The following is a 13,602-nucleotide window of genomic DNA, read 5'->3' on the forward strand; positions in this document are numbered from 1 at the left end:
GTAGATTGAAGTTAATCAGGTTGGACACAGTCTCTGTTCCACAGTGATTCACAGTCTCAATCCCCATTTTATAAAATGAGATTATTGAGGCTCAGAGAAGTAAAGTCATTTGCCCCAGGTCACACAGCAGGCACTTGACAGAGCAGGGGTTTGTACCCAGATCCTCAGACTCCCAGGCCCGTGCTCTTTCCACTAGGCCAAGCTGTTTCTCGGCTGGTTGAGCGACCTGTTTGAATCCCGCTCTGGCAGAAGCCTGCCCGCATCCCGGGGCTTGTTCTTCTTTTACAACCAGAGGCAGCTGTCTGAAATCCAGTTTCTGAGAAGACTGGATGACATTGGCTCTTCCCCACAGAATCTGGATTGGCCATCCACTGTCTGAGGGAACTATTCTCCTCCAAAGCTAATGAGAAAGACTCAGGAGGAGAGAAGCAGGATTGGGGTGTAGGGAGTGGAAGGATAGGTTGAAATTTGGACAGCTGCAATTGAGAATTAAATAACGACAATAATAAAAATAATAAATGGTAATGTTTAAGTGTTTACAGTGTGCTATGCACTGTATTAATCCTGGGATAGATACGAATCAATTGGGTCAGACAGTTCCCATCCCACGTGGGGCACAAAGAGTAAGGAGGAGGGTGGACAGGTAGTGAATCCCCATTTTGCAGATGAGGGAACTGAGGCATAAAGAAGTTTAGTGATTCACCTAATACCATTCACCAGGCAATTGGTGGGGCCGGGGTTAGAACCCAGATCCTCTGATTCCCAGGCCCATGTTCTTTCCACTATGTAGGGCTAGTTAACAGAATCTGCATAGCATGAAGTAAAGTAGCAATCCCTTCTAAAATCACATTTTCAACAAGAGGTCTTCCCTGACTAGTCCCTCATTTCCTCTACTCGTCCCCCTTCCGCATCACCTGGTCACTTGGATAAGTACCCCCTCCACACTTGATAATCAGTCCACCCTTGGCCCCACACCACTTACATATCTGCAATTTATTTTAAAGTCTGTCTCCCTCTTCGACATTATGAAATGACTGTGCCTTACCCAGACGACACAGTCTATCCTGCCATTATCTCTGGGGGAGGCAGGGGGAGAGGAGTGGGAGTTTCATCTTCTCCCACTCCCCTAGACTCAGTGGGAAAGGAGGAGGAGTCAGCTTTTTACTTAATCCTCAATGCTGCTTTTGCACCATCCTACCTCCCCCATCCCTCTTTCCTTTCTTTTCTCATCTGGCTTTACCACCTCTTGCAATTACGAGTCAGGGCCACCTACCACTGCAACTTTCTGAACCATTTTGTTCCCTTTCTCACATCCCTTCTCTCATCTTTCATCCCTACATTGATTTTTGAGGATTTCAAAATTCATATAAGATGCCCCTGACGACCCTTCCACTGTCCACCTCCTCTCACTCCACCTCTCCAGTGACCTCCCGCTCTACCCCACCTCACACAATCACTAACTTGGGCACACATTTTATCTCAGAATCTCTAGTCACTGCACAATCTCTACCCTCACTGATTCTCAAATCCTTCTATTAGACCAGATCTCCCACCTCCTCTCCTTCGTCCATCTACCTTCCATAAATTCATTTAATCACATTTATTAAGCACTTACTGTGTGAAGAGTTCTGTCCTCTTGCCCTACAGAGACCTCCATTCTTTTGACCTCCTCCAATATTCTTCAGCCATCCTGAGCCATTTGGTCTCCAAACCCAGACTACCGTCCCTCGATGTGTAAATCGACAGCCTCAACACCAGCCTGTCCACTCAACTCAACTCCCTTGCTACACTGCCACTCCACTGAACCTGTACTACTAATCCACCACCTTGGATCGGCTCCTCGGACCACTTCCTCTTATCCTGTGTCCGAGCTGTTGGTGGAAATCCAGACGTCTCTGTAACCTCGTCCACCTTAAATCCATTCTTGACCAGTTGAGTGAGTTTCCCATGCTGCTCTTTACTCCTTTGATGGGATTTATGTCATATGGAAAGGGAGATACTCTGAGGATGGGGGGTGAGGGAGTGGAAGACGGAAGGAAGGCGAGTTAACTTCATTCCGCCCTCTCCTTGCCGGAAAACAGTATTTCTCCTTCCTAATTTGCTACCAAACCTACTGCCCCTATTCAATTATATAATTGTATTTATTGAGCGCTTACTGTGTGCAGGCACTATTCTAAGCACTTGGGAGACTATAATGTAATAGACACATTCCTGCCTATAATGAGCTCACTGTCCAGCAATTCAACTCCCTCCACAAACTTCCTGTCACCCTGCCCTGACCGTCTCTTTCCCCAGTCACCTGTCCACATACTTCATCAACAAAATTAAAACCATCTTCTACTCCACCGTCTTCTACTCTCCCTATATTCCTTGCAGTAACTCAAGAGAGATCTCTTGCCTCTTCTCTAAATTTATCCTCTCCACCTGCGCTTCTGACTCCATTTCTTCATACCTTATTAAAACACTCAAACCCCTCTTCTTCCCTCCTTGACTGCCATCTTCAATCAATCAATTAGTGGTATTATTGAGCATTTACCATGAGCAGAGCACTGTACTAAGTGCTTGGGAGAGTACAGTACAACAGAGTTAACAGACACACTTCTTGCTCACAATGAGCTTACATTCTAGAGGTGGAAACTGTTCACTTTCCGAGGGCTTATTCCCCACTGGTTTCAAACAAGCTTATGTATCTTCTATCCAAAAAAATCCCTCCCTTGAGCCACAGCTCCATTCAGGTATGGCCCTGACTCCCTCCTATCATTTCCAAATTTCTTGAACAAGTTGTCCACACCGACTGTTTCCCCTTCCCCTCCTCCAATTCTCTCTTCGATCCCCTCAAATCTGATTTCCTCTTCCTTCCCTCCATAGAAACAGCCCCCTTTAAGGTAACCAATGACCTATTTCTCAACAAATCTGATAGCCTCCATTCTATCCTAATCTTCCTAGACCTCTCGGGTGCCTTTGACGCTGAAGACCAACCTCGTCTCCTGGAAACCTCATCCAGTTCTGCCTTCAGTGACATTATCCTCTTCTGGTTCTCCTCTTATCTCTCTGCCCGCTCCTTCTCAGCTTCTTTTGCTGACCCCTCCTCTGCCTCCCACTCTCTGAGAGTTCAAAGTCCCCATCCATTCTCCATCTTCATCTACTCCCTTGGAGCGTTCATTAGCTCCCATGGCTGTAACTACTCTCTCTATGAGGATGAAAGCCAAATCTACATCTCTAGCCCTGACCTCTCTCATTCCCTACAATCTTACATTTCCTCCTGATTTCAGGACATGTCTATAAGGATGTCCTGCCAACAACTCAAATTAAACATGTACAAAACTGACCTTCTTAATTATCTTCCCCCCCAAAGACTGCCCTCCCACATCTTTCCCATCCCTGTAGACACCACCACCGTCCCCCCATCTCACCAGCCCAAAACCTTGACATTGTCCTCGACTCATGTGTTTCATTCCATCCAGATAATCTATCTGTCACCGACTCCTGTCAGTTCAACCTTCACAATAGCTGCCTTGTCCTCTCCATTAAAACGGGTACCATGTTGATCCAAAGATCTATCCTATCCCACCTTGACTACCCTGTCTACCTCCACACTGACTTCCTTTTCTCCGGTCTCTCCCCACTCCAGTATGTACTTCATTCTGCTGTATGGATTACTGGGGAAGCGGCGTGGCTTAGTGGAAGGAGCACGGGCTTGGGAGTCAGAGGTCATGGGTTCTAATCCCAGCTCCGCCACCTGTCAGCTGTATGACTTTGGGAAAGTAACTTAATTTCTCTATACCTCAGTTACCTCATCTGTAAAAGGGGGATTAAGACTGTGATAATGTGCTAATCTTGTATCTATCCCAGATCTTAGAACAGTGCTTGGCACATAGTAAGCTCTTAACAAATGCCATAATAATAATAATTATATTATTATGCTTTAGATCCCCAAAATATTGAGAAAACCTTTTAAAAATAATGATTAGTACAGTGCTTGGCACACAGTATACACTCGACAAATACCATTTAATAATAATGTTGGTATTTGTTAAGCGCTTACTAGGAGCAGAGCACTGTTCTAAGCACTGGGACTGATACAGGGTAATCAGGTTGTCCCACGTGAGGCTCACAGTTAATCCCCATTTTACAGATGCGGTAACTGAGGCACAGAGAAGTGAAGTGAAGACAAGCCTCAGAGGCGGGATTCAAACGCATGACCTCTGACTCCCAAGCCCGGGCTCTTTCCACTGAGCCGCGTTGCTTACTGATTGATCGAAAGCCCTAAATTATAAAGATGTCATAAAGGATCATTATAGGTTAAAATGATTTCCTCCCAGTGCTTCTGAACATTCTGAAATTAAATTCTTCTGGAAGAGTACTTTCTGATCGATAGTTCAGTTCAGATTCCATCCAGAGAGCTACACCTTAGTCCACAGTTGTGGTTAAACTAAAAAGATGCTGTCTTTTCTCCACTTTTACTCTAACTCCATAACCTAAAAGATGTGTAGAGCTTAAGTGGCTTTTGCAACGAGCTAAAAATTGTAGCTGGTAAATTATGCCTTCTGGCACAGTCCTGATATGATTACAATAGCCACCACACACCAACAAGTACAAATTTCAAGGTCTCTAATGAAAAGAAGTCTTTTCAAGGAAATTAACCGGCTTAAGCTGCAAAGGTTTCCTAGTAATAACATCCAAGAAACAGATTAAGCAAAAGAAAACAATCAGTAATAACCTTCCCTCAAACACAAACCGTTTCATGACTTAAGTAGTGCTGGAATGAGTAATTAGAATTCATAGTTCTTTTTTTGTGAATAGCATCATATTTATTTCCTCGTGCTGAGCTCACACTGGGTTTTGAAGCTGAGAAGCAAAGCGGCCTAGTGGAAAGAGAACATGGGATTTGGAGTTAGAGGAGCTGGCTTCTAATCCAAGCTCTGCCAGTTGTCTGCCGTGTGACTTTGAGCAAGTCGCTTAACTTTCCTGAGCCTCGGCTTCCTCGTCTTTATAATGGGGATTAAATCCTACTCCTTCCTGTATTGACTGTGAAGCCCATGTGGAAAAAGGGACTCTGTCCAAACCAATTATCTCATGTCTACCCCGGTGCTTAGTACATTGCTGGGCATAAAGTAAATCTTTTAATATTATTATTTTCATTATTCTCTCTGCTGTGTTTTTTATGGTATTTGTTAAGTGCTTACTACATGTCAGGCACTGTCCTAAGCATTGGGGAAGATACAAACTAATCATGTTGGACACAGTCCATGTCCCACTTGTGACTCACAGTCTTAATCCCCATTTTACAGATGAGGTAATTGAAACACTGAGAAAAGTGACTTGTCCAAGGTCACACAGCAGACGAGTGGTGGAACCCAGATTAGAATCTAGGTCCTTCTGCCTCCCAGGGCTGTGCTCTATCGTATAGGCCACACTGCTTCTCATGTTGTTATTATTATTATCATTATCATTACTATATATGTTGAGCGTACCTTAAGGCCACTCAAAAAAAAAGTAATAATAATAATGACAATAATAACAAGGTAAATGGCTCCCTGTACTGTCCCTAGAGAGGCTAGGTGTGTAAATTGTGTGTGTGTGTGTGTGTGTGTGTGTGTGTTTGAGGGAGCAGGATACCCTTTGTAATAATAATAATGATAACTGTGGTATTTGTGCAGTGCTTACTATGTGCCAGACACTGTATTAATCACTGGGGTGATTACAAGCAAATCAGGTCGGACACAGTCCCTGCCCCATGTACAGCTCACAATCTCGATCCCCATTTTACAGATGAGGTAACTGAGGCCCAGAGAAGTCATCTAACTTTCCTAAGGGCACAAAACAGACATGAGGTAGAGTCAAGATTAGAACCCATGGCCTTCTGACTCCCTGGCCCATGCTCTATCCACTATGCCAAGCTGCTTCTTGTGTCTAAGTCCACGATGTCAAGAGATATCAGCTCCACACAATGCCCCCAGCCTAACCACTGTTCACACCTGGGAAAGTGACAGTGCCCAAAGCCATGATGGGGGAGAGAGCCTGGAGCCATGAGAAGCAGGATCCGGTGGGTTTGGGGAGGCTTCGGGTACACTCCCTGAAGATGGGCCCCGAGGGTTTAGAGCCCCTTCCATCAACACCCAACCCTCAGAAGAAAGACTCAAGAGTCCTGCCCTGGAGGAGACAACAGGAGCTGGATTTAGGGTGCTATTCAGCTAGGATGGCATAGTGGATAGAGCACAGACCCGGGGGTCGGGAGGTCACGAGTTCTAATTCCGACTCTGCCGCTTGTCTGCTGCAAGGCAAGTCAATGGGGCAAGGCCTTTACTCTCTGTGCCTCAGTTCCGTTATCTGTAAAGTGGGGATTGAGACCGTGCTCTCAGGTGGGACAGGGACTGTCTCCAAACTAATTATCTTGCGTCTACCGTGCTTAGTACAGTGCCTGGCACATAGTAAGCATTTAAGAAAAACCATAATAATAATAATGAAAATTATTATTATTATTGATATTATTAGCAAGGAGCCTTCCTGCATGACACATCGAGCAACGGTGTTTATTGAGCACTTACTCTGTGCAGAACAATGTACCATGCCCAGAAGAGACATCACTCCATCCGAAGTGGCAGACACATTCTCTGAACACAAGGAGTTTATGGTGTAACTGGGACGACAGACACTGAAATAAGTTATGGATATGTGCATGGGTGCTCATTCAATCGTATTCATTAATTCAATCATATTTATTGAGCACTTAATGTGTGGAGAGCACTGCACTAAGCAGTTGGGAGAGTCCAATATAACAATGGATAGATTCCCTGTCCACAACAAGTTTCCATTCTAGAGGACAAACTTGCCGTCTAGAGGCTCTGTGGGGTGACTATAATAATGATGATAATAATAATAACACTATTTTTAAGTGCTTACTATGTGCCAAGCACTTGAGTAGACACGAGATCATCAGGTCCCATACGGGGCTTATAGCTAAGTAGAAGGGAGAACAGGTATTGAGTTCCCATTTTACACGTTGAAGCAACCGAAGCCCAGAGGAGTGAAGTGACTTTCCCAAGGTCCCTCCGTAGGGAAATGGTGGAGTCGGGATTCACTCAATCATATTTACTGAGCACTCACTGGGTGCAGAGCACTGAACTAAGCACTTGGGAGAGTGCAATACAACAATAAAAAGACGCACACCCTGATGACAGCAGCTTATAGTATAGGAGGGGGGAGAGAGACATAAATACAAATTATTACAAGTCCTCTGACTTCCGGGTCTGTACTACTTCCACTATATTACCGTGCTGCCCTGTTGCATGCTTATTCATTCAACAGTATTTATTGAGCACTCATGGGTTCGAATCCCGGCTCCGCCACTTGCCAGCTGTGTGACTGTGGGCAAGTCACAACTTCTCTGGGCCTAAGTTCCCTCATCTGTAAAATGGGGATTAACTGTGAGCCTCACGTGGGACAACCTGATTACCCTGTATCTACCCCAGCGCTTAGAACAGTGCTCTGCACATAGTAAGCACTTAACAAATACCAGCATTATTATTATTATTATTATTACTATGTGCAGAGCACTATACTTAGCGCTTGGAATGTACAATTTGTCAACAGATAGAGACGATCCCGGCCCATTGATGGGCTTACAGTCTAATCAGATGTTTAAAGGTATAGATTCAAGTGTAATCGATTGAAGAGGGAGATAGAGAGAAAATGAGAGAGAAAGAGAGAGAGAGAAAGAAAGTGTGTGTGTGTATCTGTGCGTGTGAGTAGGGAGATTTTTCCTGATTAGAGCTTCAAGTCCTGGGGGCCTTGAGAGGACAGTCCGAGCTTTAAACGCACTTCTTTCCTAACCATGATGCCCACTAGGCGAAAGTTAAAACGTATTGGAACGTATTTGATGATTGTCACTGGGAGTGGGGGAGGAAAGAGCCCAGTGTCACTGTCAGTGAAAGAAAGGAGCTGTGAAAATCACTTCTACCATCAAGTGCTCACCATAGACCAGTGTAGCAGGGATCATGGATGTCATTATTCATTTTCTTCAGGAACCGCCCCAAAGCTGTGGCACGTCACCTTGTCAGAGAATTTGCTGACCGCGCTAGGGATGTGAAACACAATTTTCAGAGTGTGAGACACATGTTCAGGGTTGTACACAATATTTATCGTGGGAGGGTTCCCAATCAAATGAAGAAAATGATCATTGCAACTCTGGTAATTTTTAAGCTAAGAATGGTACCTAGTAGATAACCAGATCAAACATAGTCCCTGTCCCACAAGGGGTTCACAGTCTAAGGGAGGAGGAGAACAAGAAGATAATTATAACATTAATAGCAACAACATCCACAATAATAATATTTGTCCTTAATATGAGCCAAACACTGTACTAAGTACCGGGATAGATACAAGATAATCAGGTCCCACATAAGGCTCACAGTCTAAGAAAGACTCACTTTGCAGATGTGGGAACTGAGGCGGAGAGAAGTGTCCTGCCCAAGGTCACACAGCGGCCAGGTGGCAGAGCTGGGATTGGAATCAATCACTCAATGGTACCGGGAGACCGCAGGATGTAGTTTCTAATCCCGGCTCTGCCGCATGTCTGCTATGTGCCTTGGGCATGTCATTTCAGTTACCCGTGCCTCGGTTACCTCATTTGTAAAATGGGGATTAAAACCGAGCGGGCAGGTGGCAGAGCTGGGATTGGAATCAGTCACTCAATGGTACTGGGAGACCGAAGGATGTAGATTCTAATCCTGGCTCTGCCGCATGTCTGCTATGTACCTTGGGCACGTCATTTCAATTATCCGTGTCTCAGTTCCCTCATTTTCAAAATGGGGATTTAAACCGCGAGCCTCAAGACGTGGAATGAATCCAACTCGATTAGCTTACATCTATCCCAGTGCATAGTACAGTGCCTGGCACATAGTAAGAGCTTAACAAATTCCATATTTAAAAAAAAAAAAAAAGACTAAAAGCAAAAGAAAAAACTTGCCTCCAGAGCACTAAGATTTTTAGCCCAAATAAAACAAAGTTTGTACTCCTGACCCCTGTCTTCAAGAAGCTCGCAGTCTGGGGAAAACAGACACTGAAATAATTTAGAGTTAGGAGAAAGGAGAAACAGATGTGTATATGAGTTAGCGATCATGGTTGTGTACGGGAGGGCAACAGGTGGCTGTGTGTATACCAAGAAAGAGCTGGTTCAGAAATGCTGAAGCTTTGGTGGGGGGAATTTAACCATGTTCAGATTTACCTCATTTACTATCTAGATGCTATACCCATCAAGAACTCTCTAGAATTCTGCAGAGAAGGAAAATTCTTTCTATTCTGATAATTTTGCTCAGCTTCCCGAAACTCTTGACAAAAACCTTACTTTCTTAGTTGTAGATGAAAAACAACCAGACACTCAGTCTCCGTACTTTGTGTAATCGCCTGGAGTTACAGTGTATTTATCATAAATATTACATTAATAAACTGCTTGGATATGAATTTTCATGAAACAAAATTCACAGCAATAAGGCAGAGCTGATTTTCATTCATACCAATCGTTCTACCCAGAAATACGAGTAGGTTATCATTTTTGGTAGGCACTCATATCATTTAGTATTTGAGACATAAAGTGAGATGTCACATTTCACTACTTTCCCATTTTGTCAACATACAAATAAGATAACACTTTATGGTAAGTGGACATTTATTATTTCCAAATCACATCAGAATTCCCATCTTCTCCTCCGTGCTCAGTGAATCAAAACTAGTTTAAAGAGATTCCAGTTCAGGAGGGAACACAAATTTAGTCTCAGGAACATCAGGTGTCTTCATTCAATACTGAAACCGCGTAGCATTACAGGTACACATGGTTCAATAAGGCATTTTCATTAAAGTTCCAGAAAACCTTTCAAAAGAAATAATTTTTTTCCCCCCAGACCTTGATGTCCATTTTCAGCAGGAGAAACTACTCCATTCAAAACCTTTATATTGACTCTGTGCCTGAAACACATTGAAGAGTTTCTCTGACTTCATTTTAATCACCAAACTCTGTTATAAATTGCCTTTCCTCCCAATTCACGTTATATGAATTTTGCCAAAAATGTTTACAGTATAGTGCAATAATCTAACTCTTGATTGCTTTCCCTTTTTTTTAAAAAAAAAAAAAAAAAAAAACCTCAAGGAGCATTTGATTGTTTTTTGGGTGGTTTTTTTAGTATTCAGATTTCTTCAAGTTCAACCTATCATAATTTGATTTACTCAAATCTCAAGAATGACAGTTTTCATAAGTGGCATTTCATCCATGAATATTCATCTTTCATTTCATTTTCACAAAGCTATCTTATATACGTTTCCAACATGGCGGAAACCAAAACAAGGAAAAATGCACGTGCCTGGCAGAGAAACATGATGGGAAAAATATATATATATTTGTAGATTTTGCTTTTTCATGATTAAAATTAAGCTAAATTTAAAATTGCATGATTTTCCATCCTCATGTTGAGCTTATTATATACCTTAAATCAAAACAGTGAACAAATACATCAGGTGCATTAGATTAATGAGCAAATGCCTCAGCCTTTTATAAATGTACCTTCACCATAGGTACGAAAAATATTCACACCGCTCAACATCATATTTCCCCTGCATTCATGACAGACAACATAAAACATTTTGCTTCTCTTTACTGCTACTGAATAATGTTTGCATATTTTCACAATCCTGTGTGTGGCTGAAGAAACAACCCTGAAGTCATTCAAACGTCTCGCTGGATCGTGTCTTCAATTATACCCCTTGAAAAACCATTGCTGACAAGTATGTTTAATATTTATACGATTTTTTTTTAAAAATGAAAGCTCTAGCGGTCAATACACGGTTCTAATTCTACTCATCAATCAATATCAAGCAGGGTGGCTCGGTGGAAATAGCCCGGCCTTGGGAGTCAGAGGTCGTGGGTTCTAATCCCGGATCTGCCACCTGTCAGCTGTGTGATTTAGGACAAGTCACTTCACTTCTCTGTGCCTCAGGTACCTCACCTGGAAAATGGGGATTAAGGCTGTGAGCCCCACGCGGGACAACTTGATTACTTTGTATCTACCCAGTGCTTAGAACAGTGCTTCACACATAGCACTTAACAGATACCAAAAATATTATTATTATCATCAAGAACTTACTCTGCGCAGAGCACCGTGCTTAGTAGTGCTTGTGCTGGTATTCATTCATTCATTCAATCGTATTTATTGAGCACTGACTGCGTGCAAAGCACTGTTCTAAGCGCTCAGCAAAATACAGCAGACAGACACATTCCCGGCCCACAACGACCTCACAGTCCAGAGCATCATCGAGCTCTAATCGTTGCATTCAAGGAACTCATAATCTGGCTGCGAGGGAGAAAGACACTAAACTACATTACATTCAGAGGGATGCGATGGAGTTAAAAGATAGATCCGTTCATCCTGGGGAGAGTGGGGGAAAGGAACAAGTGGGAAGATAATATGGAACTGCGGAAATGAGAGTTGGGATGAATTAGGGTGGGGAGGTGAGTGATTGATTAGGGAAGATCTCTGAGAGGAGATGTGGCTGCAGGCGCGTTTTGAAGATGGGGAGAGCAACAGTGACCAGCCAAATGGGAAGGGGAAGGAAGGACTTGCAATCAATCATATTTATTTTTCTTATTACTGTTATTATTATCTTAATAATAATGGTATTTAAGCTCTATGTGCCAAGCCCTGTTCTAAGCATTGGAATAGATATAACATAATCGGCTTGTCCCACGTGGGGCTCCCAGACTTAATCCCCATTTTACAGATAAGGGAACTGAGGCAGAGAGGAAGTGAAGTGACTTACCCAAGGTCACACAGCGGACAAGTGACAGACCCGGGGTTAGAACCCACAACCTCTGACTCCTAAGCCCAGGCTCTTTCCACTGAGCCATGTCGCTTCTCATTTGTTAAGTGCTTGCTACGTGCTAAGCACTGTTCTAAGTGCGAGAGTACATACAAGTTAATCAGGTTGGACACAGTCCCTGTCCCACACTGGGCTCACACTCTTAATCCCCATTTTTTATAGATGAGCTAACTGAGGCAGAGAGAAGAGAAGTGACTTGCCCATGGTCACACGGCTGACAAGCGGTGGAGCTGGGATCAGAACCCATGACCTTCTGACTCCCAGGCCTGTGCCCTATCCACTACACCATAGTGCTTCTCTGTTGAGTGCTTACTACATGCAGAGCACTGTACTAAGCGGTTGGGAGAGTACATATATATATATGATAATAATTTTGGTATTTGTTAAGCGCTTACTATGTGCAGAGCACTGTTCTAAGCGCTGGGGTAGATACAGGGTCATCGGGTTGTCCCACGTGAGGCTCACAGTTAATCCCCATTTTACAGATGAGGTCACTGAGGCACAGAGAAGTGAAGTGACTCGCCCACAATCACACAGCTGACAAGGGACAGAGCCGGGGGTCAAACCCATGACCTCTGACTCCGAACCCCAGGCTCTTTCCACTGAGCCACGCTATATGTACATATATATAACAGAGTAGGTAGACGCATCCCCTGCCCGCAGCGAGTTTAAAGTCTAGAGGGGAAAGGAAAAAAAAATAGGGCTCCATACATGAGTGCTGCGGGGCTGAGGGAGGGGTGAAGAAAGGCAGCAAATCCAATACAAGGGAGACGCAGAACGGAGTGGGGGACGAGGAAACTTACTCAGAGAAGCACCTTGGAGGAGATTGCTTTCAGTAAAGTTAAGCACTCAGGGAAGCAGCCTGGCTCAATGGAAAGAGCCGGAGTGGGGAGTCAGAGGTCACGGGTTCGAATCCCAGCTCTGCCACTTGTCAGCTGTGTGACTGTGTGCCAGTCACTTCACTTCTCTGTGCCTCAGTCCCCTCATCTGTAAAATGGGGATTAAGACTGTGAGCCCCACGTGGGACACCCTGATGACCCCCAGTGCTTAGGACAGTGCTGTGCACATAGTAAGTGCTTAACAAATACCAACATTATTTATTATTATTAGATTCAGAATAATCAGTTGGACACGGCCCCTGTCCCATAAGGGGCTCACAGGTTAAGTAGGAGAGAGAGTAGGTTTTGACTCTCCATTTGTATCGATGAGGAAACTAAACCTCAGAGAAGTCAAGTGTCTTGCCCAAGGACCCACAGTAAGAAAGCAGAAGAGGGGGGACTGGAACTGTATATATTTTCATTACCCCATTTATTTTGTTAATGAAACGTACATCACCTCGATCCTATTTAGTCGCCATCGTTTTTACGAGATGTTCTTCCCCTCGACTCTATTCATCGCCATCGTTCTCGTCTGTCCGTCTCCCCCGATTAGACCGTGAGCCCGTCAAAGGGCAGGGACCGTCTCTATCTGTTGCCGACTTGTTCATTCCAAGCGCTTAGTCCAGTGCTCTGCACATAGTAAGCGCTCAATAAATACTACTGAATGAACCCAGGTCCCCTGACTCGCAGGGGCATCTTTCCACTAGGCAACGCTGCTTCTTAATAATATCAGTAAGTCGGGGAAGAGATGACATGCACATCCAGGCCAGTGACACACACATTCGGGCAACGTTGTTCTGGGGTGACCCCACAGTGACTGCTGAGAACCACAGAGTGTAAACCTTGCCCCTCTCCT

This window comes from Ornithorhynchus anatinus, chromosome 6, assembly GCF_004115215.2.
Source record: "Ornithorhynchus anatinus isolate Pmale09 chromosome 6, mOrnAna1.pri.v4, whole genome shotgun sequence".
In the NCBI taxonomy this organism is placed as follows: Eukaryota; Metazoa; Chordata; class Mammalia; order Monotremata; family Ornithorhynchidae; genus Ornithorhynchus; species Ornithorhynchus anatinus.